At 48.9% G+C, this 21,775-nt stretch overlaps 16 non-coding genes across 16 annotated transcripts; all 16 read right to left on the reverse strand.

Moving 5' to 3' along the window:
* Positions 1-133: 133 nt before the first annotated feature.
* Trnas-gcu (transfer RNA serine (anticodon GCU)) lies at positions 134-215 on the reverse strand. The gene has a single exon. It is a non-coding gene; the product is annotated as a tRNA-Ser (tRNA).
* An 841-nt stretch (positions 216-1,056) lies between these two features.
* On the reverse strand, positions 1,057-1,138 carry Trnas-gcu (transfer RNA serine (anticodon GCU)). Its single transcript has one exon. It is a non-coding gene; the product is annotated as a tRNA-Ser (tRNA).
* Positions 1,139-1,983: 845 nt separating this feature from the next.
* On the reverse strand, positions 1,984-2,065 carry Trnas-gcu (transfer RNA serine (anticodon GCU)). Its single transcript has one exon. It is a non-coding gene; the product is annotated as a tRNA-Ser (tRNA).
* Positions 2,066-2,906: 841 nt separating this feature from the next.
* On the reverse strand, positions 2,907-2,988 carry Trnas-gcu (transfer RNA serine (anticodon GCU)). The gene has a single exon. It is a non-coding gene; the product is annotated as a tRNA-Ser (tRNA).
* An 815-nt stretch (positions 2,989-3,803) lies between these two features.
* Trnas-gcu (transfer RNA serine (anticodon GCU)) lies at positions 3,804-3,885 on the reverse strand. Its single transcript has one exon. It is a non-coding gene; the product is annotated as a tRNA-Ser (tRNA).
* A 713-nt stretch (positions 3,886-4,598) lies between these two features.
* On the reverse strand, positions 4,599-4,680 carry Trnas-gcu (transfer RNA serine (anticodon GCU)). The gene has a single exon. It is a non-coding gene; the product is annotated as a tRNA-Ser (tRNA).
* Positions 4,681-5,520: 840 nt separating this feature from the next.
* Positions 5,521-5,602, reverse strand: Trnas-gcu (transfer RNA serine (anticodon GCU)). Its single transcript has one exon. It is a non-coding gene; the product is annotated as a tRNA-Ser (tRNA).
* An 841-nt stretch (positions 5,603-6,443) lies between these two features.
* Trnas-gcu (transfer RNA serine (anticodon GCU)) lies at positions 6,444-6,525 on the reverse strand. The gene has a single exon. It is a non-coding gene; the product is annotated as a tRNA-Ser (tRNA).
* Positions 6,526-7,238: 713 nt separating this feature from the next.
* Positions 7,239-7,320, reverse strand: Trnas-gcu (transfer RNA serine (anticodon GCU)). The gene has a single exon. It is a non-coding gene; the product is annotated as a tRNA-Ser (tRNA).
* An 8,414-nt stretch (positions 7,321-15,734) lies between these two features.
* Positions 15,735-15,816, reverse strand: Trnas-gcu (transfer RNA serine (anticodon GCU)). The gene has a single exon. It is a non-coding gene; the product is annotated as a tRNA-Ser (tRNA).
* A 768-nt stretch (positions 15,817-16,584) lies between these two features.
* Positions 16,585-16,666, reverse strand: Trnas-gcu (transfer RNA serine (anticodon GCU)). The gene has a single exon. It is a non-coding gene; the product is annotated as a tRNA-Ser (tRNA).
* Positions 16,667-17,494: 828 nt separating this feature from the next.
* Positions 17,495-17,576, reverse strand: Trnas-gcu (transfer RNA serine (anticodon GCU)). Its single transcript has one exon. It is a non-coding gene; the product is annotated as a tRNA-Ser (tRNA).
* A 768-nt stretch (positions 17,577-18,344) lies between these two features.
* Trnas-gcu (transfer RNA serine (anticodon GCU)) lies at positions 18,345-18,426 on the reverse strand. Its single transcript has one exon. It is a non-coding gene; the product is annotated as a tRNA-Ser (tRNA).
* An 828-nt stretch (positions 18,427-19,254) lies between these two features.
* Positions 19,255-19,336, reverse strand: Trnas-gcu (transfer RNA serine (anticodon GCU)). Its single transcript has one exon. It is a non-coding gene; the product is annotated as a tRNA-Ser (tRNA).
* A 768-nt stretch (positions 19,337-20,104) lies between these two features.
* Positions 20,105-20,186, reverse strand: Trnas-gcu (transfer RNA serine (anticodon GCU)). The gene has a single exon. It is a non-coding gene; the product is annotated as a tRNA-Ser (tRNA).
* A 768-nt stretch (positions 20,187-20,954) lies between these two features.
* Trnas-gcu (transfer RNA serine (anticodon GCU)) lies at positions 20,955-21,036 on the reverse strand. The gene has a single exon. It is a non-coding gene; the product is annotated as a tRNA-Ser (tRNA).
* Between the last annotated feature and the right edge of the window lie 739 nt (positions 21,037-21,775).

The raw sequence follows: 21,775 nt of genomic DNA on the forward strand, positions 1-21,775 counted from the left end.
TGGTAGGCAGTTTTGTCTCTTATTTCATACACACGCTATCTGCCACGTACACGCGTCGATGTTACTACTGAGTGGCGTTTCGCACGGAGAAGGAGTGACCGCAAAATCGTGCTTTTTTTTACGTAAATTTCTTCGACGAGGATGGGATTCGAACCTACGCGTGCAGAGCACATTGGATTAGCAGTCCAACGCCTTAACCACTCGGCCACCTCGTCTGCTGGAACTACAGTTGTGTCTTTGGCGAGTGCTTGCGGAAAGAAGACATTTGTCGATTCGAAAACACATTCAAAACATGGTACTGGGCCGGTGTTAACGTCTAATGCCAAGCTGCAGTGCGGCCGACTAAGCTCCCACTGGCGAATCGTTTAATGACAGCATCCGTCCATATGGATATGCGATCGGGTAAAATCATTGGCCCAATTATCTACTGCAGGAATAAGCATTGTATCGACATGCAGTGTCGTCTAATGCAAATGAGAAAGGTGCTGTGCATTCTTTTGCACGACTTACTGCAACGAAACGTACAGCTCGATACGCTACACTGATATTGCTTGCAAGGTTTTGACGTCCCCCCTAGCCCAAGATTGTCCTGCTGTTTGCAATGGAGCTTGGTGTTTGGGCGGCCACTAGCGACGGATGTCTGCAAACTCAAGTCTCTCCAGTAGGCCCTGCCAAATGGCTTCTGTAGATGGCAGCCTGACTTTAAAGAACAAACTGTCGGAAGGCGACAGTTGTGCTACAGATGGATTATTAAAGGCACGATACGTTAAAATGACTGCGACAGATATGCACTTAAATATAAATAAGAACTCGTCGTTCGCAAATACCAACATACTCTTTGCTGGAGCCGAAATTTGATTGGTTTATAGATCTCGAATTGATGTTTAATTCGAAGGGCATACGCTATGGAATGTTGTGCGCTTTCATCTGGTAGGCAGTTTAGTCACTTATTTCATACACACGCTATCTGCCACGTACACGCGTCGATGTTACTACTGAGTGGCGTTTCGCACGGAGAAGGAGTGACCGCAAAAGCGTGCTTTACGTAAATTTCTTCGACGAGGATGGGATTCGAACCTACGCGTGCGGAGCACATTGGATTAGCAGTCCAACGCCTTAACCACTCGGCCACCTCGTCTGCTGGAACTACAGTTGTGTCTTTGGCGAGTGCTTGCGGAAAGAAGACATTTGTCGATTCGAAAACACATTCAAAACATGGTACTGGGCCGGTGTTAACGTCTAATGCCAAGCTGCAGTGCGGCCGACCAAGCTCCCACTGGCGAATCGTTTAATGACAGCATCCGTCCATGTGGATATGCGATCGGGTAAAATCATTGGCCCAATTACCTACTGCAGGAATAAGCATTGTATCGACATGCAGTGTCGTCTAATGCAAATGAGAAAGGTGCTGTGCATTCTTTTGCACGACTTACTGCAACGAAACGTACAGCTCGATACGCTACACTGATATTGCTTGCAAGGTTTTGACGTCCCCCTAGCCCAAGATTGTCCTGCTGTTTGCGATGGAGCTTGGTGTTTGGGCGGCCACTAGCGACGGATGTCTGCAAACTCAAGTCTCTCCAGTAGGCCCTGCCAAATGGCTTCTGTAGATGGCGGCCTGAATTTAAACAACAAACTGTCGGAAGGCGACAGTTGTGCTACAGATGGATTATTAAAGGCACGATACGTTAAAATGACTGCGACAGATATGCACTTAAATATAAATAAGAACTCGTCGTTCGCAAATACCAACATACTCTTTGCTGGAGCCGAAATTTGATTGGTTTATAGATCTCGAATTGATGTTTAATTCGAAGGGCATACGCTATGGAATGTTGTGCGCTTTCATCTGGTAGGCAGTTTAGTCACTTATTTCATACACACGCTATCTGCCACGTACACGCGTCGATGTTACTACTGAGTGGCGTTTCGCACGGAGAAGGAGTGACCGCAAAATCGTGCTTTTTTTTACGTAAATTTCTTCGACGAGGATGGGATTCGAACCTACGCGTGCAGAGCACATTGGATTAGCAGTCCAACGCCTTAACCACTCGGCCACCTCGTCTGCTGGAACTACAGTTGTGTCTTTGGCGAGTGCTTGCGGAAAGAAGACATTTGTCGATTCGAAAACACATTCAAAACATGGTACTGGGCCGGTGTTAACGTCTAATGCCAAGCTGCAGTGCGGCCGACCAAGCTCCCACTGGCGAATCGTTTAATGACAGCATCCGTCCATATGGATATGCGATCGGGTAAAATCATTGGCCCAATTATCTACTGCAGGAATAAGCATTGTATCGACATGCAGTGTCGTCTAATGCAAATGAGAAAGGTGCTGTGCATTCTTTTGCACGACTTACTGCAACGAAACGTACAGCTCGATACGCTACACTGATATTGCTTGCAAGGTTTTGACGTCCCCCCTAGCCCAAGATTGTCCTGCTGTTTGCGATGGAGCTTGGTGTTTGGGCGGCCACTAGCGACGGATGTCTGCAAACTCAAGTCTCTCCAGTAGGCCCTGCCAAATGGCTTCTGTAGATGGCGGCCTGACTTTAAAGAACAAACTGTCGGAAGGCGACAGTTGTGCTACAGATGGATTATTAAAGGCACGATACGTTAAAATGACTGCGACAGATATGCACTTAAATATAAATAAGAACTCGTCGTTCGCAAATACCAACATACTCTTTGCTGGAGCCGAAATTTGATTGGTTTATAGATCTCGAATTGATGTTTAATTCGAAGGGCATACGCTATGGAATGTTGTGCGCTTTCATCTGGTAGGCAGTTTTGTCTCTTATTTCATACACACGCTATCTGCCACGTACACGCGTCGATGTTACTACTGAGTGGCGTTTCGCACGGAGAAGGAGTGACCGCAAACGCGTGCTTTACGTAAAATTCTTCGACGAGGATGGGATTCGAACCCACGCGTGCAGAGCACATTGGATTAGCAGTCCAACGCCTTAACCACTCGGCCACCTCGTCTGCTGGAGCTACAGTTGTGTCTTTGGCGAGTGCTTGCGGAAAGAAGACATTTGTCGATTCGAAAACACATTCAAAACATGGTACTGGGCCGGTGTTAACGTCTAATGCCAAGCTGCAGTGCGGCCGACCAAGCTCCCACTGGCGAATCGTTTAATGACAGCATCCGTCCATGTGGATATGCGATCGGGTAAAATCATTGGCCCAATTATCTACTGCAGGAATAAGCATTGTATCGACATGCAGTGTCGTCTAATGCAAATGAGAAAGGTGCTGTGCATTCTTTTGCACGACTTACTGCAACGAAACGTACAGCTCGATACGCTACACTGATATTGCTTGCAAGGTTTTGACGTCCCCCCTAGCCCAAGATTGTCCTGCTGTTTGCGATGGAGCTTGGTGTTTGGGCGGCCACTAGCGACGGATGTCTGCAAACTCAAGTCTCTCCAGTAGGCCCTGCCAAATGGCTTCTGTAGATGGCGGCCTGACTTTAAAGAACAAACTGTCGATTATTAAAGGCACGATACGTTAAAATGACTGCGACAGATATGCACTTAAATATAAATAAGAACTCGTCGTTCGCAAATACCAACATACTCTTTGCTGGAGCCGAAATTTGATTGGTTTATAGATCTCGAATTGATGTTTAATTCGAAGGGCATACGCTATGGAATGTTGTGCGCTTTCATCTGGTAGGCAGTTTTGTCTCTTATTTCATACACACGCTATCTGCCACGTACACGCGTCGATGTTACTACTGAGTGGCGTTTCGCACGGAGAAGGAGTGACCGCAAACGCGTGCTTTACGTAAAATTCTTCGACGAGGATGGGATTTAGACCCACGCGGGCAGAGCACATTGGATTAGCAGTCCAACGCCTCAACCACTCGGCCACCTCGTCTGCTGGAACTACAGTTGTGTCTTTGGCGAGTGCTTGCGGAAAGAAGACATTTGTCGATTCGAAAACACATTCAAAACATGGTACTGGGCCGGTGTTAACGTCTAATGCCAAGCTGCAGTGCGGCCGACCAAGCTCCCACTGGCGAATCGTTTAATGACAGCATCCGTCCATGTGGATATGCGATCGGGTAAAATCATTGGCCCAATTATCTACTGCAGGAATAAGCATTGTATCGACATGCAGTGTCGTCTAATGCAAATGAGAAAGGTCCTGTGCATTCTTTTGCACGACTTACTGCAACGAAACGTACAGCTCGATACGCTACACTGATATTGCTTGCAAGGTTTTGACGTCCCCCCTAGCCCAAGATTGTCCTGCTGTTTGCGATGGAGCTTGGTGTTTGATTATTAAAGGCACGATACGTTAAAATGACTGCGACAGATATGCACTTAAATATAAATAAGAACTCGTCGTTCGCAAATACCAACATACTCTTTGCTGGAGCCGAAATTTGATTGGTTTGTAGATCTCGAATTGATGTTTAATTCGAAGGGCATACGCTATGGAATGTTGTGCGCTTTCATCTGGTAGGCAGTTTTGTCACTTATTTCATACACACGCTATCTGCCACGTACACGCGTTGATGTTACTACTGAGTGGCGTTTCGCACGAAGAAGGAGTGACCGCAAAAGCGTGCTTTACGTAAATTTCTTCGACGAGGATGGGATTCGAACCCACGCGTGCAGAGCACATTGGATTAGCAGCCCAACGCCTTAACCACTCGGCCACCTCGTTTGCTGGAGCTACAGTTGTGTCTTTGGCGAGTGCTTGCGGAAAGAAGACATTTGTCGATTCGAAAACACATTCAAAACATGGTACTGGGCCGGTGTTAACGTCTAATGCCAAGCTGCAGTGCGGCCGACCAAGCTCCCACTGGCGAATCGTTTAATGACAGCATCCGTCCATGTGGATATGCGATCGGGTAAAATCATTGGCCCAATTATCTACTGCAGGAATAAGCATTGTATCGACATGCAGTGTCGTCTAATGCAAATGAGAAAGGTGCTGTGCATTCTTTTGCACGACTTACTGCAACGAAACGTACAGCTCGATACGCTACACTGATATTGCTTGCAAGGTTTTGACGTCCCCCCTAGCCCAAGATTGTCCTGCTGTTTGCGATGGAGCTTGGTGTTTGGGCGGCCACTAGCGACGGATGTCTTAAACTCAAGTCTCTCCAGTAGGCCCTGCCAAATGGCTTCTGTAGATGGCGGCCTGACTTTAAAGAACAAACTGTCGGAAGGCGACAGTTGTGCTACAGATGGATTATTAAAGGCACGATACGTTAAAATGACTGCGACAGATATGCACTTAAATATAAATAAGAACTCGTCGTTCGCAAATACCAACATACTCTTTGCTGGAGCCGAAATTTGATTGGTTTATAGATCTCGAATTGATGTTTAATTCGAAGGGCATACGCTATGGAATGTTGTGCGCTTTCATCTGGTAGGCAGTTTTGTCTCTTATTTCATACACACGCTATCTGCCACGTACACGCGTCGATGTTACTACTGAGTGGCGTTTCGCACGGAGAAGGAGTGGCCGCAAACGCGTGCTTTACGTAAAATTCTTCGACGAGGTTGGGATTCGAACCCACGCGTGCAGAGCACATTGGATTAGCAGTCCAACGCCTTAACCACTCGGCCACCTCTTCTGCTGGAGCTACAGTTGTGTCTTTGGCGAGTGCTTGCGGAAAGAAGACATTTGTCGATTCGAAAACACATTCAAAACATGGTACTGGGCCGGTGTTAACGTCTAATGCCAAGCTGCAGTGCGGCCGACCAAGCTCCCACTGGCGAATCGTTTAATGACAGCATCCGTCCATGTGGATATGCGATCGGGTAAAATCATTGGCCCAATTATCTACTGCAGGAATAAGCATTGTATCGACATGCAGTGTCGTCTAATGCAAATGAGAAAGGTGCTGTGCATTCTTTTGCACGACTTACTGCAACGAAACGTACAGCTCGATACGCTACACTGATATTGCTTGCAAGGTTTTGACGTCCCCCCTAGCCCAAGATTGTCCTGCTGTTTGCGATGGAGCTTGGTGTTTGGGCGGCCACTAGCGACGGATGTCTGCAAACTCAAGTCTCTCCAGTAGGCCCTGCCAAATGGCTTCTGTAGATGGCGGCCTGACTTTAAAGAACAAACTGTCGGAAGGCGACAGTTGTGCTACAGATGGATTATTAAAGGCACGATACGTTAAAATGACTGCGACAGATATGCACTTAAATATAAATAAGAACTCGTCGTTCGCAAATACCAACATACTCTTTGCTGGAGCCGAAATTTGATTGGTTTATAGATCTCGAATTGATGTTTAATTCGAAGGGCATACGCTATGGAATGTTGTGCGCTTTCATCTGGTAGGCAGTTTTGTCTCTTATTTCATACACACGCTATCTGCCACGTACACGCGTCGATGTTACTACTGAGTGGCGTTTCGCACGGAGAAGGAGTGACCGCAAACGCGTGCTTTACGTAAAATTCTTCGACGAGGATGGGATTTGGACCCACGCGTGCAGAGCACATTGGATTAGCAGTCCAACGCCTCAACCACTCGGCCACCTCGTCTGCTGGAACTACAGTTGTGTCTTTGGCGAGTGCTTGCGGAAAGAAGACATTTGTCGATTCGAAAACACATTCAAAACATGGTACTGGGCCGGTGTTAACGTCTAATGCCAAGCTGCAGTGCGGCCGACCAAGCTCCCACTGGCGAATCGTTTAATGACAGCATCCGTCCATGTGGATATGCGATCGGGTAAAATCATTGGCCCAATTATCTACTGCAGGAATAAGCATTGTATCGACATGCAGTGTCGTCTAATGCAAATGAGAAAGGTGCTGTGCATTCTTTTGCACGACTTACTGCAACGAAACGTACAGCTCGATACGCTACACTGATATTGCTTGCAAGGTTTTGACGTCCCCCCTAGCCCAAGATTGTCCTGCTGTTTGCGATGGAGCTTGGTGTTTGATTATTAAAGGCACGATACGTTAAAATGACTGCGACAGATATGCACTTAAATATAAATAAGAACTCGTCGTTCGCAAATACCAACATACTCTTTGCTGGAGCCGAAATTTGATTGGTTTGTAGATCTCGAATTGATGTTTAATTCGAAGGGCATACGCTATGGAATGTTGTGCGCTTTCATCTGGTAGGCAGTTTTGTCACTTTTTTCATACACACGCTATCTGCCACGTACACGCGTTGATGTTACTACTGAGTGGCGTTTCGCACGAAGAAGGAGTGACCGCAAAAGCGTGCTTTACGTAAATTTCTTCGACGAGGATGGGATTCGAACCCACGCGTGCAGAGCACATTGGATTAGCAGCCCAACGCCTTAACCACTCGGCCACCTCGTTTGCTGGAGCTACAGTTGTGTCTTTGGCGAGTGCTTGCGGAAAGAAGACATTTGTCGATTCGAAAACACATTCAAAACATGGTACTGGGCCGGTGTTAACGTCTAATGCCAAGCTGCAGTGCGGCCGACCAAGCTCCCACTGGCGAATCGTTTAATGACAGCATCCGTCCATGTGGATATGCGATCGGGTAAAATCATTGGCCCAATTATCTACTGCAGGAATAAGCATTGTATCGACATGCAGTGTCGTCTAATGCAAATGAGAAAGGTGCTGTGCATTCTTTTGCACGACTTACTGCAACGAAACGTACAGCTCGATACGCTACACTGATATTGCTTGCAAGGTTTTGACGTCCCCCCTAGCCCAAGATTGTCCTGCTGTTTGCGATGGAGCTTGGTGTTTGGGCGGCCACTAGCGACGGATGTCTGCAAACTCAAGTCTCTCCAGTAGGCCCTGCCAAATGGCTTCTGTAGATGGCGGCCTGACTTTAAAGAACAAACTGTCGGAAGGCGGCAGTTGTGCTACAGATGGATTATTAAAGGCACGATACGTTAAAATGACTGCGACAGATATGCACTTAAATATAAATAAGAACTCGTCGTTCGCAAATACCAACATACTCTTTGCTGGAGCCGAAATTTGATTGGTTTATAGATCTCGAATTGATGTTTAATTCGAAGGGCATACGCTATGGAATGTTGTGCGCTTTCATCTGGTAGGCAGTTTTGTCTCTTATTTCATACACACGCTATCTGCCACGTACACGCGTCGATGTTACTACTGAGTGGCGTTTCGCACGGAGAAGGAGTGACCGCAAACGCGTGCTTTACGTAAAATTCTTCGACGAGGATGGGATTCGAACCCACGCGTGCAGAGCACATTGGATTAGCAGTCCAACGCCTTAACCACTTTTTTTTTTTTTTATTGTAATCTTTATGATGGAACAAACGGAGAGTACATATATACACTCCTGGAAATGGAAAAAAGAACACATTGACACCGGTGTGTCAGACCCACCATACTTGCTCCGGACACTGCGAGAGGGCTGTACAAGCAATGATCACACGCACGGCACAGCGGACACACCAGGTACCGCGGTGTTGGCCGTCGAATGGCGCTAGCTGCGCAGCATTTGTGCACCGCCGCCGTCAGTGTCAGCCAGTTTGCCGTGGCATACGGAGCTCCATCGCAGTCTTTAGCACTGGTAGCATGCCGCGACAGCGTGGACGTGAACCGTATCTGCAGTTGACGGACTTTGAGCGAGGGCGTATAGTGGGCATGCGGGAGGCCGGGTGGATGTACCGCCGAATTGCTCAACATGTGGGGCGTGAGGTCTCCACAGTACATCGATGTTGTCGCCAGTGGTCGGCGGAAGGTGCACGTGCCCGTCGACCTGGGACCGGATCGCAGTGACGCACGGATGCACGCCAAAACCGTAGGATCCTACGCAGTGCCGTAGGGGACCGCACCGCCACTTCCCAGCAAATTAGGGACACTGTTGCTCCTGGGGTATCGGCGAGGACCATTCGCAACCGTCTCCATGAAGATGGGCTACGGTCCCGCACACCGTTAGGCCGTCTTCCGCTCACGCCCAAACATCGTGCAGCCCGCCTCCAGTGGTGTCGCGACAGGCGTGAATGAAGGGACGAATGGAGACGTGTCGTCTTCAGCGATGAGAGTCGCTTCTGTCTTGGTGCCAATGATGGTCGTATGCGTGTTTGGCGCCGTGCAGGTGAGCGCCACAATCAGGACTGCATACGACCGAGGCACACAGGGCCAACACCCGGCATCATGGTGTGGGGAGGGATCTCCTACACTGGCCGTACACCACTGGTGATCGTCGAGGGGACACTGAATAGTGCATGGTACATCCAAACCGTCATCGAACCCATCGTTCTACCATTCCTAGACCGGCAAGGGAACTTGCTGTTCCAACAGGACAATGCACGTCCTCGTGTATCCCGTGCCACCCAACGTGCTCTAGAAGGTGTAAGTCAACTACCCTGGCCTGCAAGATCTCCGGATCTGTCCCCCATTGAGCATGTTTGGGACTGGATGAAGCGTCGTCTCACGCGGTCTGCACGTCCAGCACGAACGCTGGTCCAACTGAGGCGCCAGGTGGAAATGGCATGGCAAGCCGTTCCACAGGACTACATCCAGCATCTCTACGATCGTCTCCATGGGAGAATAGCAGCCGCATTGCTGCGAAAGGTGGATATACACTGTACTAGTGCCGACATTGTGCATGCTCTGTTGCCTGTGTTTATGTGCCTGTGGTTCTGTCAGTGTGATCATGTGATGTATCTGACCCCAGGAATGTGTCAATAAAGTTTCCCCTTCCTGGGACAATGAATTCACGGTGTTCTTATTTCAATTTCCAGGAGTGTATATACACAAAGCAAAAGTTCTTCAAGGTACCAGTTAAACATATACAATGGAGGGTTAGGTAAATAAATTATTAGAATAACATGAAATACAACAAATTAGAACATATCCTGTTTTCCTTGTTTTTGTTTTTGTTTTTGTTTAAAAATTTGTATTGAACAAACTAAAAGTACATATATATTCACTATGCAAGAGTTCTTCAAGGTACCATTTAAAAATATACAAATGACTGTTAGTTAAACAAAAAAAAATATTAAAAAAGAAAAACATTAAATACAACAAAATATAACATATTCTGTCTTCTTCCTTTTTTAAAAAAAAAAAATAAAATAAAATAAAATTGTGTTTGTTTTTGGTCGATGCATGAGAACGTGGATAAGGGTGTTGCATCATGTGACAGGTAGGCATGGTACACCCCAACTTTGAGGGGGGTCAAGGAAGACGCTGCGGAGATAACCGGCAAAAGTTTGTCGGTAAGAGGTTTTCGGGTGAGGGTGCTATGCGCGGTCACAACTTTGTACCAGAAGTCAAGGACTGTATGCGGACCACTCCGAAAGAGATATTCTAAAGCCTGTCCTCGAAACCAGATTAGGGTATGGTGCTTAGCAAGAGGGTAGTGAAATGTCTGGGGCAACAACAGGAAATCCGGGGTTACCGTCGTTGGCGGGGCACGGAGGTAAAAGCCCACGATTCGTTGGATGAGGAGCCATACGTTTTGTTTCAGGGGGCACGTAAGACGGTGCTCGTCGGTGTCTTCGAGCTGACAGTCAGGGCAGAGTGGGGAGGTGGCCAGTCCTATGCGATAAAGTCGACTATTAGTCGGGAATTTTCCATAGACTATAACATACCAGAGTGCAGACACAGACGACGGTAAAAAGGGTGCATGCACACACCCCCAAACCGTGCGCCAGTTAAAGTCAGGATGCTGTAGCACCATGGGGTCGCAAGGGTTGGACACCATAAACAAACGATAATAATCTTTTGTACGGGGAGGACGGGTGACTGGAAGATCGGCCCGAACGTAGCTGAGTTCTATGAAACAATTGGCGACGTAGTACAATAATGGAGAAATAGGTGCCACATTGATCGGTGGATCGAGAGAAGCTGGTCGGAGGATATCTAAGAGACAGCGTGTTAAAGACGGGACCGGCCCCTGCCAGTGCCGCAACAGAGTGTGGACAAAGAGTGCAGAAGAGCGTGCCCGCACGTTGATGAGTCCGAGGCCACCTTTTGCAGGAGGCAGTGTTAGAGTGTTGTAGCGGACTTTGAAAAGTGCCCCTGCTGACACGAAATATCCAAAGGCTGATTGGATGCGGCAGCCAAGGAGTAACGGCAGTGGGAGGATCTGGGCGACGTGTACCAGTTTAGGGGCGACATAGATGTTTACATAGGACACACGTTGGAGTTGGTTTAAGTTACGGTGCACTTGACCGCGGACATGGTGCCGAATCGACTGCAAAAGCCGCCGGTAAGCCAGGGCCACTGTGCGGTGTGTGGAGCTCGTAAATTCGATACCCAAGTAACGAAGGGTGGCACTAACTGGGAGTGGGGTCGGCACCATAGCCGGGAGGCCGCGCCCAATGTGCATCATAGTCGATTTACGGACATTAAGAATGCTACCAGAAAGACGTCCATACTGCTGGATCCATTGGATGGCGTCATTGAGTTCCGTGGAGGAGCAGGTGAGAAAGAGGAGATCGTCCGCATAAGCCCTACAGTGAAAGGTGTGGTCACGCAAAGTGAGGCCCTGCAGTCTAGAGGTAAGTCCAGTGATGAGGGGCTCAAGTGCAATGGCATACAGTAAAGTAGACATAGGGCATCCTTGACGCACAGAGCGGCGTATAGGAATCGGTCCTACAAGCCTCCCATTGACTTGTACCACCGAGACCGCGGGAAGGAGTAACCGGCGAATGGCATCGACAAAAAGCAATGGGAACCCCATACGTGTCGCCACCATGAGGAGGAAAGGGTGTCGAACGCGATCAAAGGCACTCGTGAAATCGACGGATACCAGTGCTGCACGAAGGCGACAAACCGACGCCAGTGCAATGAGGTCACGGCATTCTCCCAGGGCTGTTTGTAAGGTGGCCCCACAACCACGTGCAGTCTGCTCAAGAGAAAGGACCGTAGGTAAGACGGTGCGTATGCGCGCTGCTAAGAGGCGTGCATAGATTTTATAGTCTGCATTCAGTAGTGAAAGGGGGCGATATGCAGAGACATGAGACCCTCCCTTCGGTTTAGGCACAGGTAGAAGAATGCCAGTGACGAATTCAGGTGGAATTGGGAAGGACGGAGTAAAGAGTTCCTGAATCATTTCCGTCCAGCGAGGAAGCATTAACGTGGTGAACGCCCGGTAAAACTCCACTGGGAGACCATCTGGTCCGGGTGATTTGTTCTTGGCCCCTTTGTTGATCGCTTCTACCACCTCTTCTGCGGTGATTGCAGACATCATGGACGTTGACTCCGCTAAGGTGAGGGTCCGTTCAGGGGAAGGACGGAGATCATCAGGAATGGGCGTCGCCATCGCTTCATCATCATAAAATTGGCGATAATGTTCAGCAAAGGCGGACACGACCGCCGCCTGTGTTGTGTGGTGAACACCATCGGAGGTCGTGATGTTGGGGACGAAAAGCCGACGTCGACGACTATGGTCGGATGCGGCATGGATTGTGGATGGGGTTTCGTCGTGGAGGAGGTCTTGTCGTCGGGAACGCACCACGACACCATGCAGTCGTGCACGTTGAAGAGAGAGGAGACGAGCTTTAGTACGTTGTCGTTCCCTGTGGGTGTCAGGTGATGGAGGGAGCGCATCGAGCTCACGGAGGACGGCGTAGTGAAAATTTGTGGTGTCTCGATGCCATGCTGCTGCTTCCTTGCCACATTGTATGAAGGCCTTTTTGATCGCAGGTTTGGCACATTTGAGCCACCAATGGAACGTGGATGTGTACTGCGGAAGGTGTCTTTCGCAAGACGCCCATGTAGCGGCAATACATTGTCGGCAGTGTGGATCATTAAGGAGGGAGGTATTAAGCTTCCAGTAACCTCTGCTGCGCCACACTGACTGAGGTGGCAGAGCCAGGGAGCAAATGACGGCGCAATGGTCCGAAAATGCAAGGGGCCATCGTTCAGCTTGGGCGACTTCATTGCCGAGGTGAGCAGAGACATAAAACCGGTCCAGTCTGCTCGCAGAATGTGCTGTATAATGGGTAAAACCGGGGGTATTGCCATGAATTTTCTCCCAAACGTCCACTAGATGAAAATCTTCGATTAAGGTGAGCAGCGCCGGGCATGGCGAATAACCAGGTACTTGGTCCTGCGGATGGAGGACACAGTTGAAATCGCCTCCCATGATAAGGCGATCATAGCGTCCAGAAAACAGGGGCGCCACGTCATGTCCGAAGAAAGTGGACCGCTGCCGACGGTTTGTGGAGCCAGACGGAGCGTAGATATTGATGACGCGCGTGTCGAAGATGGTAACAGCCATGCCTCTTCCACAGGGAAGGATTGTCGTGTCCGTGAGTGGGATTCCTTCGCGTATGTAGAAAGCCACTCCACGCCCTGATTCATCACATGTGGACGTGTATGAGTCGTAGCCGTAGACTGGTGGTAGTGTGGCAACGCGTACTTCCTGAAGAAGGGCGACGTCGACGTCAGAGGCCCGAAGCATGTCACATAGGAGTTGCAGCTTGGGTGCAGTGCCGATCATGTTGATGTTCAGTGTGGCAAACCGGTATGTTTGTTTCAGTGGTGGTGGACGCGCATCTACCATCACCAAGGGAAGTAAGAGGAGGGCACCGACAGGAAGTCCCGTCCCATCAGCTGCAATGCCTCGCTTTTGATGTTAACAGGCAGCCTCGTCCGGCGGAGGTAACTCATCCGGAGGAGGGGGCGTACCTTCCTCAATGTCGTCGGCCCATGCTCCTGTGCCGTGGGTCTGTCCAATGTCCATGGGAATTGCGTCGTGGTGAGAGAGATCTGGAGTTGTCGGCGGGGAGACAGGCGTCTCAACCGGCGCACCGATCGTTACATTGTGCGTGGCGACCTCCATAGTGGTCCCGTCCTGCGAAACGTCTTGTTCATCGTGAAAGTTGTCCGCCGACCTCTGCGTGGAAATGTCGGCTGCTTGGGTGTCGTCTTCGTCGTCGCGGGTGGCAACGCTCTGAGAGCCCGTGGGGGAACGGCGACGGCGTTTGCGCCTACGTGGCGAGCGTTGTTTGCGCACGTGTTCCTCAGTGTCGGACGACGGCAAGGAGGAGCGTCGACCTGGTTCGAAGGCGTCGGTGGGTACAATGAGATTGTCAAACAGGTGTTGTGAAGATGTACTGGTCTCCTCAGCGTCCGGTGCGGGAGCCTGTTCGGCGACAAGATTGTCAGGTGGGACGTCTGTACCGTCCGTTGGTGGCTGGGACGGTGGGACGTGCCGATCGGAAGGACCGGGCGACGGACTGGACGAAACTGTAGACGTGGCAAGAGCCGCTGCGTAAGTGACCGGTAGGGCGGTCATCGTGGGTGTGACGGACGCTTCCGACAACGGGAGCTGCGCGACACGTCGTTGAATGCATTCAGACCGTAGGTGACCTTCTTTCCCGCAACCGGAACAGGTCCGAGGTTGGCCGTCGTACATTATAATGGCACGGCAGCCTCCGATACGTAGATAGGAAGGCACGTGTTTCTGCAACTCGATGCGGACCTGTCTAACACCGTTTAAAACTGGATAGGTCTGAAATTGGACCCATCGTTCGGCAACATGTTCCAGGACGTTGCCATAGGGACGGAGCGCCTCGATGACGAAGTCTGCAGGTAGTTCGAACGGCAGTTCGAAGATCCTTATCGTCCGTGTGCCGAGACCTGCGTGATCGACGGTAACGGGTCCGACGTTGCCGTCGGAATGACAGAAGCGCAGTCCACGTTTTGCCTCTTGAAGCACCTTGTCGCACGACGCATCGTTGATCATTTTGACGTAGACGGTACTGCTAACTATGGACAAGTGGATACCAATTAGATCCGTTGGTGGTATTTTAACTTCATGGCGTATAAATCGTTCTACCTCCAGGGCCTTGGGTCGAGCGAAGTCGGAACAAAAGTTGAAACGTAATGTCTTCTTCCGATAGTTGTGCGCCATGGTGGTCTAGAAGGAAAACAGCACTTACAGCGGCCGAAGTAAACACAAACACACCGTGCGCGCCTCGCCCGCAGCGCTCTGGCGCGTGACCGCCTCGCAGCACTGCCGGCGGCAGACTGAACCACTCGGCCACCTCGTCTGCTGGAGCTACAGTTGTGTCTTTGGCGAGTGCTTGCGGAAAGAAGACATTTGTCGATTCGAAAACACATTCAAAACATGGTACTGGGCCGGTGTTAACGTCTAATGCCAAGCTGCAGTGCAGCCGATCAAGCTCCCACTGGCGAATCGTTTAATGACAGCATCCGTCCATGTAGATATGCGATCGGGTAAAATCACCGGCCCACTTATCTACTGCAGGAATAAGCATTGTATCGACATGCAGTGTCGTCTAATGCAAATGAGAAAGGTGCTGTGCATTCTTTTGCACGACTTACTGCAACGAAACGTACAGCTCGATACGCTACACTGATATTGCTGGCAAGATTTTGACGTGCCCCCTAGCCCAAGATTGTCCTGCTGTTTGCGATGGAGCTTGGTGTTTGGGCGGCCACTAGCGACGGATGTCTGCAAAGTCAAGTCAAGTCTCTCCAGTAGTGGATTATTAAAGGCACGATACGTTAAAATGACAGCGACAGATATGCACTTAAATATTAATAAGAACCCGTCGTTCGGAAATACCAACATACTCTTTGCTGGAGCCGAAATTTGATTGGATTATAGATCTCGAATTGATGTTTAATTCGAAGAGCATACGCTATGGAATGTTGTGCGCTTTCATCTGGTAGGCAGTTTTGTCTCTTATTTCATACACACGCTATCTACCACGTACACGCGTCGATGTTACTACTGAGTGGCGTTTCGCACGGAGAAGGAGTGACCGCAAACGCGTGCTTTACGTAAAATTCTTCGACGAGGATGGGATTCGAAACCACGCGTGCAGAGCACATTGGATTAGCAGTCCAACGCCCTAACCACTCTGCCACCACGTCTGCTGGAGCAACAGTGGTGTCTTTGGCGAGTGCTTGCGGAAAGAAGACATTTGTCGATTCGAAAACACATTCAAATCATGGTACTGGGCCGGTGTTAACGTCTAATGCCAAGCTGCAGTGCGGCCGACCAAGCTCCCACTGGCGAATCGTTTCATGACAGCATCCGTCCATGTCGATATGCGATCGAGTAAAATCACCGGCCCACTTATCTACTGCAGGAATAAGCATTGTATCGACATGCAGTGTCGTCTAATGCAAATGAGAAAGGTGCTGTGCATTCTTTTGCACGACTTACTGCAACGAAACGTACAGCTCGATACGCTACACTGATATTGCTGGCAAGATTTTGACGTGCCCCCTAGCCCAAGATTGTCCTGCTGTTTGCGATGGAGCTTGGTGTTTGGGCGGCCACTAGCGACGGATGTCTGCAAAGTCAAGTCAAGTCTCTCCAGTAGTGGATTATTAAAGGCACGATACGTTAAAATGACTGCGACAGATATGCACTTAAATATAAATAAGAACTCGTCGTTCGCAAATACCAACATACTCTTTGCTGGAGCCGAAATTTGATTGGTTTATAGATCTCGAATTGATGTTTAATTCGAAGGGCATACGCTATGGAATGTTGTGCGCTTTCATCTGGTAGGCAGTTTTGTGTCTTATTTCATACACACGTTATCTGCCACGTACACGCGTCGATGTTACTACTGAGTGGCGTTTCGCACGGAGAAGGAGTGACCGCAAACGCGTGCTTTACGTAAATTTCTTCGACGAGGATGGGATTCGAACCCACGCGTGCAGAGCACATTGGATTAGCAGTCCAACGCCTTAACCACTCGGCCACCTCGTCTGCTGGAGCTACAGTTGTGTCTTTGGCGAGTGCTTGCGGAAAGAAGACATTTGTCGATTCGAAAACACATTCAAAACATGGTACTGGGCCGGTGTTAACGTCTAATGCCAAGCTGCAGTGCAGCCGATCAAGCTCCCACTGGCGAATCGTTTAATGACAGCATCCGTCCATGTCGATATGCGATCGGGTAAAATCACCGGCCCACTTATCTACTGCAGGAATAAGCATTGTATCGACATGCAGTGTCGTCTAATGCAAATGAGAAAGGTGCTGTGCATTCTTTTGCACGACTTACTGCAACGAAACGTACAGCTCGATACGCTACACTGATATTGCTGGCAAGATTTTGACGTGCCCCCTAGCCCAAGATTGTCCTGCTGTTTGCGATGGAGCTTGGTGTTTGGGCGGCCACTAGCGACGGATGTCTGCAAAGTCAAGTCAAGTCTCTCCAGTAGGCCCTGCCAAATGGCTTCTGTAGATGGCGGCCTGACATTAAACAACAGTTGTGCTACATATGGATTATTAAAGGCACGATACGTTAAAATGACTGCGACAGATATGCACTTAAATATAAATAAGAACTCGTCGTTCGCAAACACCAACATACTTTTTGCTGGAGCCGAAGTTTGATTGGTTTATAGATCTCGAATTCATGTTTAATTCGAAGGGCATACGCTATGGAATGTTGTGCGCTTTCATCTGGTAGGCAGTTTTGTCTCTTATTTCATACACACGCTATCTGCCACGTACACGCGCCGATGTTACTACTGAGTGGCGTTTCGCACGGAGAAGGAGTGACCGCAAACGCGTGCTTTACGTAAAATTCTTCGACGAGGATGGGATTCGAACCCACGCGTGCAGAGCACATTGGATTAGCAGTCCAACGCCTTAACCACTCGGCCACCTCGTCTGCTGCAGCTACAGTTGTGTCTCTGGCGAGTCCTTGCGGAAAGAAGACATTTGTCGATTCGAAAACACATTCAAAACAAGGTACTGGGCCGGTGTTAACGTCTAATGCCAAGCTGCAGTGCAGCCGATCAAGCTTTCACTGGCGAATCGTTTAATGACAGCATCCGTCCATGTCGATATGCAATCGGGTAAAATCACCGACCCACTTATCTACTGCAGGAATAAGCATTGTATCGACATGCAGTGTCGTCTAATGCAAATGAGAAAGGTGCTGTGCATTCTTTTGCACGACTTACTGCAACGAAACGTACAGCTCGATACGCTACACTGATATTGCTGGCAAGATTTTGACGTGCCCCCTAGCCCAAGATTGTCCTGCTGTTTGCGATGGAGCTTGGTGTTTGGGCGGCCACTAGCGACGGATGTCTGCAAAGTCAAGTCAAGTCTCTCCAGTAGTGGATTATTAAAGGCACGATACGTTAAAATGACTGCGACAGATATGCACTTAAATATAAATAAGAACCCGTCGTTCGCAAATACCAACATACTCTTTGCTGGAGCCGAAATTTGATTGGTTTATAGATCTCGAATTGATGTTTAATTCGAAGAGCATACGCTATGGAATGTTGTGCGCTTTCATCTGGTAGGCAGTTTTGTCTCTTATTTCATACACACGCTATCTCCCACGTACACGCGTCGATGTTACTACTGAGTGGCGTTTCGCACGGAGAAGGAGTGACCGCAAACGCGTGCTTTGCGTAGAATTCTTCGACGAGGATGGGATTCGAAACCACGCGTGCAGAGCACATTGGATTAGCAGTCCAACGCCCTAACCACTCGGCCACCACGTCTGCTGTAGCTACAGTGGTGTCTTTGGCGAGTGCTTGCGGAAAGAAGACATTTGTCGATTCGAAAACACATTCAAATCATGGTACTGGGCCGGTGTTAACGTCTAATGCCAAGCTGCAGTGCGGCCGACCAAGCTCCCACTGGCGAATCGTTTAATGACAGCATCCGTCCATGTCGATATGCGATCGGGTAAAATCACCGGCCCACTTATCTACTGCAGGAATAAGCATTGTAATGACATGCAGTGTCGTCTAATGCAAATGAGAAAGGTGCTGTGCATTCTTTTGCACGACTTACTGCAACGAAACGTACAGCTCGATACGCTACACTGATATTGCTGGCAAGATTTTGACGTGCCCCCTAGCCCAAGATTGTCCTGCTGTTTGCGATGGAGCTTGGTGTTTGGGCGGCCACTAGCGACGGATGTCTGCAAAGTCAAGTCAAGTCTCTCCAGTAGGCCCTGCCAAATGGCTTCTGTAGATGGCGGCCTGACATTAAACAACAGTTGTGCTACATATGGATTATTAAAGGCACGATACGTTAAAATGACTGCGACAGATATGCACTTAAATATAAATAAGAACTCGTCGTTCGCAAACACCAACATACTTTTTGCTGGAGCCGAAGTTTGATTGGTTTATAGATCTCGAATTCATGTTTAATTCGAAGGGCATACGCTATGGAATGTTGTGCGCTTTCATCTGGTAGGCAGTTTTGTCTCTTATTTCATACACATGATATCTGCCACGTACACGCGCCGATGTTACTACTGACTGGCGTGTCGCACGGAGAAGGAGTGACCGCAAACGCGTGCTTTACGTAAAATTCTTCGACGAGGATGGGATTCGAACCCACGCATGCAGAGCACATTGGAGTAGCAGTGCAACGCCTTAACCACTCGGCCACCTCGTCTGCTGGAGCTACAATTGTGTCTCTGGCGAGTCCTTACGGAAAGAAGACATTTGTCGATTCGAAAACACATTGAAAACATGGTACTGGGCCGGTGTTAACGTCTAATGCCAAGCTGCAGTGCAGCCGATCAAGCTCCCACTGGCGAATCGTTTAATGACAGCATCCGTCCATGTCGATATGCGATCGGGTAAAATCACCGGCCCACTTATCTACTGCAGCAATAAGCATTGTATCGACATGCAGTGTCGTCCAATGCAAATGAGAAAGGTGCTGTGCATTCTTTTGCACGACTTACTGCAACGAAACGTACAGCTCGATACGCTACACTGATATTGCTGGCAAGATTTTGACGTGCCCCCTAGCCCAAGATTGTCGTGCTGTTTGCGAAGGAGTTTGGTGTTTGGGCGGCCACTAGCGACGGATGTCTGCAAATTCAAGTCAAGTCTCTCCAGTAGTGGATTATTAAAGGCACGATACGTTAAAATGACTGCGACAGATATGCACTTAAATATAAATAAGAGCCCTTCGTTCGCAAATACCAACATACTCTTTGCTGGAGCCGAAATTTGATTGGTTTATAGATCTCGAATTGATGTTTAATTCGAAGAGCATACGCTATGGAATGTTGTGCGCTTTCATCTGGTAGGCAGTTTTGTCTCTTATTTCATACACACGCTATCTGCCACGTACACGCGTCGATGTTACTACTGAGTGGCGTTTCGCACGGAGAAGGAGTGACCGCAAACGCGTGCTTTACGTAAAATTCTTCGACGAGGATGGGATTCGAACCCACGCATGCGGAGGACATTGGATTAGCAGTCCAACGCCTTAACCACTCGGCCACCTCTTCTGATGGAGCTACAGTTGTGTCTTTGGCGAGTGCTTGCGGAAAGAAGACATTTGTCGATTCGAAAACACATTCAAAACATGGTACTGGGCCGGTGTTAACGTCTAATGCCAAGCTGCAGTGCAGCCGATCAAGCTCCCACTGGCAAATCGTTTAATGACAGCATCCGTCCATGTCGATATGCGATCGGGTAAAATCACCGGCCCTCTTATCTACTGCAGGAATAAGCATTATATCGACATGCAGTGTCGTCTAATGCAAATGGGAAAGTTGCTGTGCATTCTTTTGCACGACTTACTGCAACGAAACGTACAGCTCGATACGCTACACTGATATTGCTGGCAAGATTTTGACGTGCCCCCTAGCCCAAGATTGTCCTGCTGTTTGCGATGGAGCTTGGTGTTTGGGCGGCCACTAGCGACGGATGTCTGCAAAGTCAAGTCAAGTCTCTCCAGTAGTGGATTATTAAAGGCACGATACGTTAAAATGACTGCGACAGATATGCACTTAAATATAAATAAGAACCCGTCGTTCGCAAATACCAACATACTCTTTGCTGGAGCCGAAATTTGATTGGTTTATAGATCTCGAATTGATGTTTAATTCGAAGAGCATACGCTATGGAATGTTGTGCGCTTTCATCTGGTAGGCAGTTTTGTCTCTTATTTCATACACACGCTATCTGCCACGTACACGCGTCGATGTTACTACTGAGTGGCGTTTCGCACGGAGAAGGAGTGACCGCAAACGCGTGCTTTACGTAAAATTCTTCGACGAGGATGGGATTCGAACCCACGCATGCAGAGCACATTGGATTAGCAGTCCAACGTCTTAACCACTCGGCCACCTCGTCTGCTGGAGCTACAGTTGTGTCTTTGGCGATTGCTTGCGGAAAGAAGACATTTGTCGATTCGAAAACACATTCAAAACATGGTACTGGGCCGGTGTTAACGTCTAATGCCAAGCTGCAGTGCAGCCGATCAAGCTCCCACTGGCGAATCGTTTAATGACAGCATCCGTCCATGTCGATATGCGATCGGGTAAAATCACCGGCCCACTTATCTACTGCAGCAATAAGCATTGTATCGACATGCAGTGTCGTCTAATGCAAATGAGAAAGGTGCTGTGCATTCTTTTGCACGACTTACTGCAACGAAACGTACAGCTCGATACGCTACACTGATATTGCTGGCAAGATTTTGACGTGCCCCCTAGCCCAAGATTGTCCTGCTGTTTGCGATGGAGCTTGGTGTTTGGGCGGCCACTAGCGACGGATGTCTGCAAAGTCAAGTCAAGTCTCTCCAGTAGGCCCTGCCAAATGGCTTCTGTAGATCGCGGCCTGACATTAAAGAACCATATGGATTATTAAAGGCACGATACGTTAAAATGACTGCGACAGATATGCACTTAAATATAAATAAGAACTCGTCGTTCGCAAATACCAACATACTCTTTGCTGGATCCGAAATTTGATTGATTTATAGATCTCGAATTGATGTTTAATTCGAAGGGCATACGCTATGGAATGTTGTGCGCTTTCATCTGGTAGGCAGTTTTGTCTCTTATTTCATACACACGCTATCTGCCACGTA

Source organism: Schistocerca serialis, chromosome 2 (genome assembly GCF_023864345.2).
Source record: "Schistocerca serialis cubense isolate TAMUIC-IGC-003099 chromosome 2, iqSchSeri2.2, whole genome shotgun sequence".
NCBI classification, from domain to species: Eukaryota; Metazoa; Arthropoda; class Insecta; order Orthoptera; family Acrididae; genus Schistocerca; species Schistocerca serialis.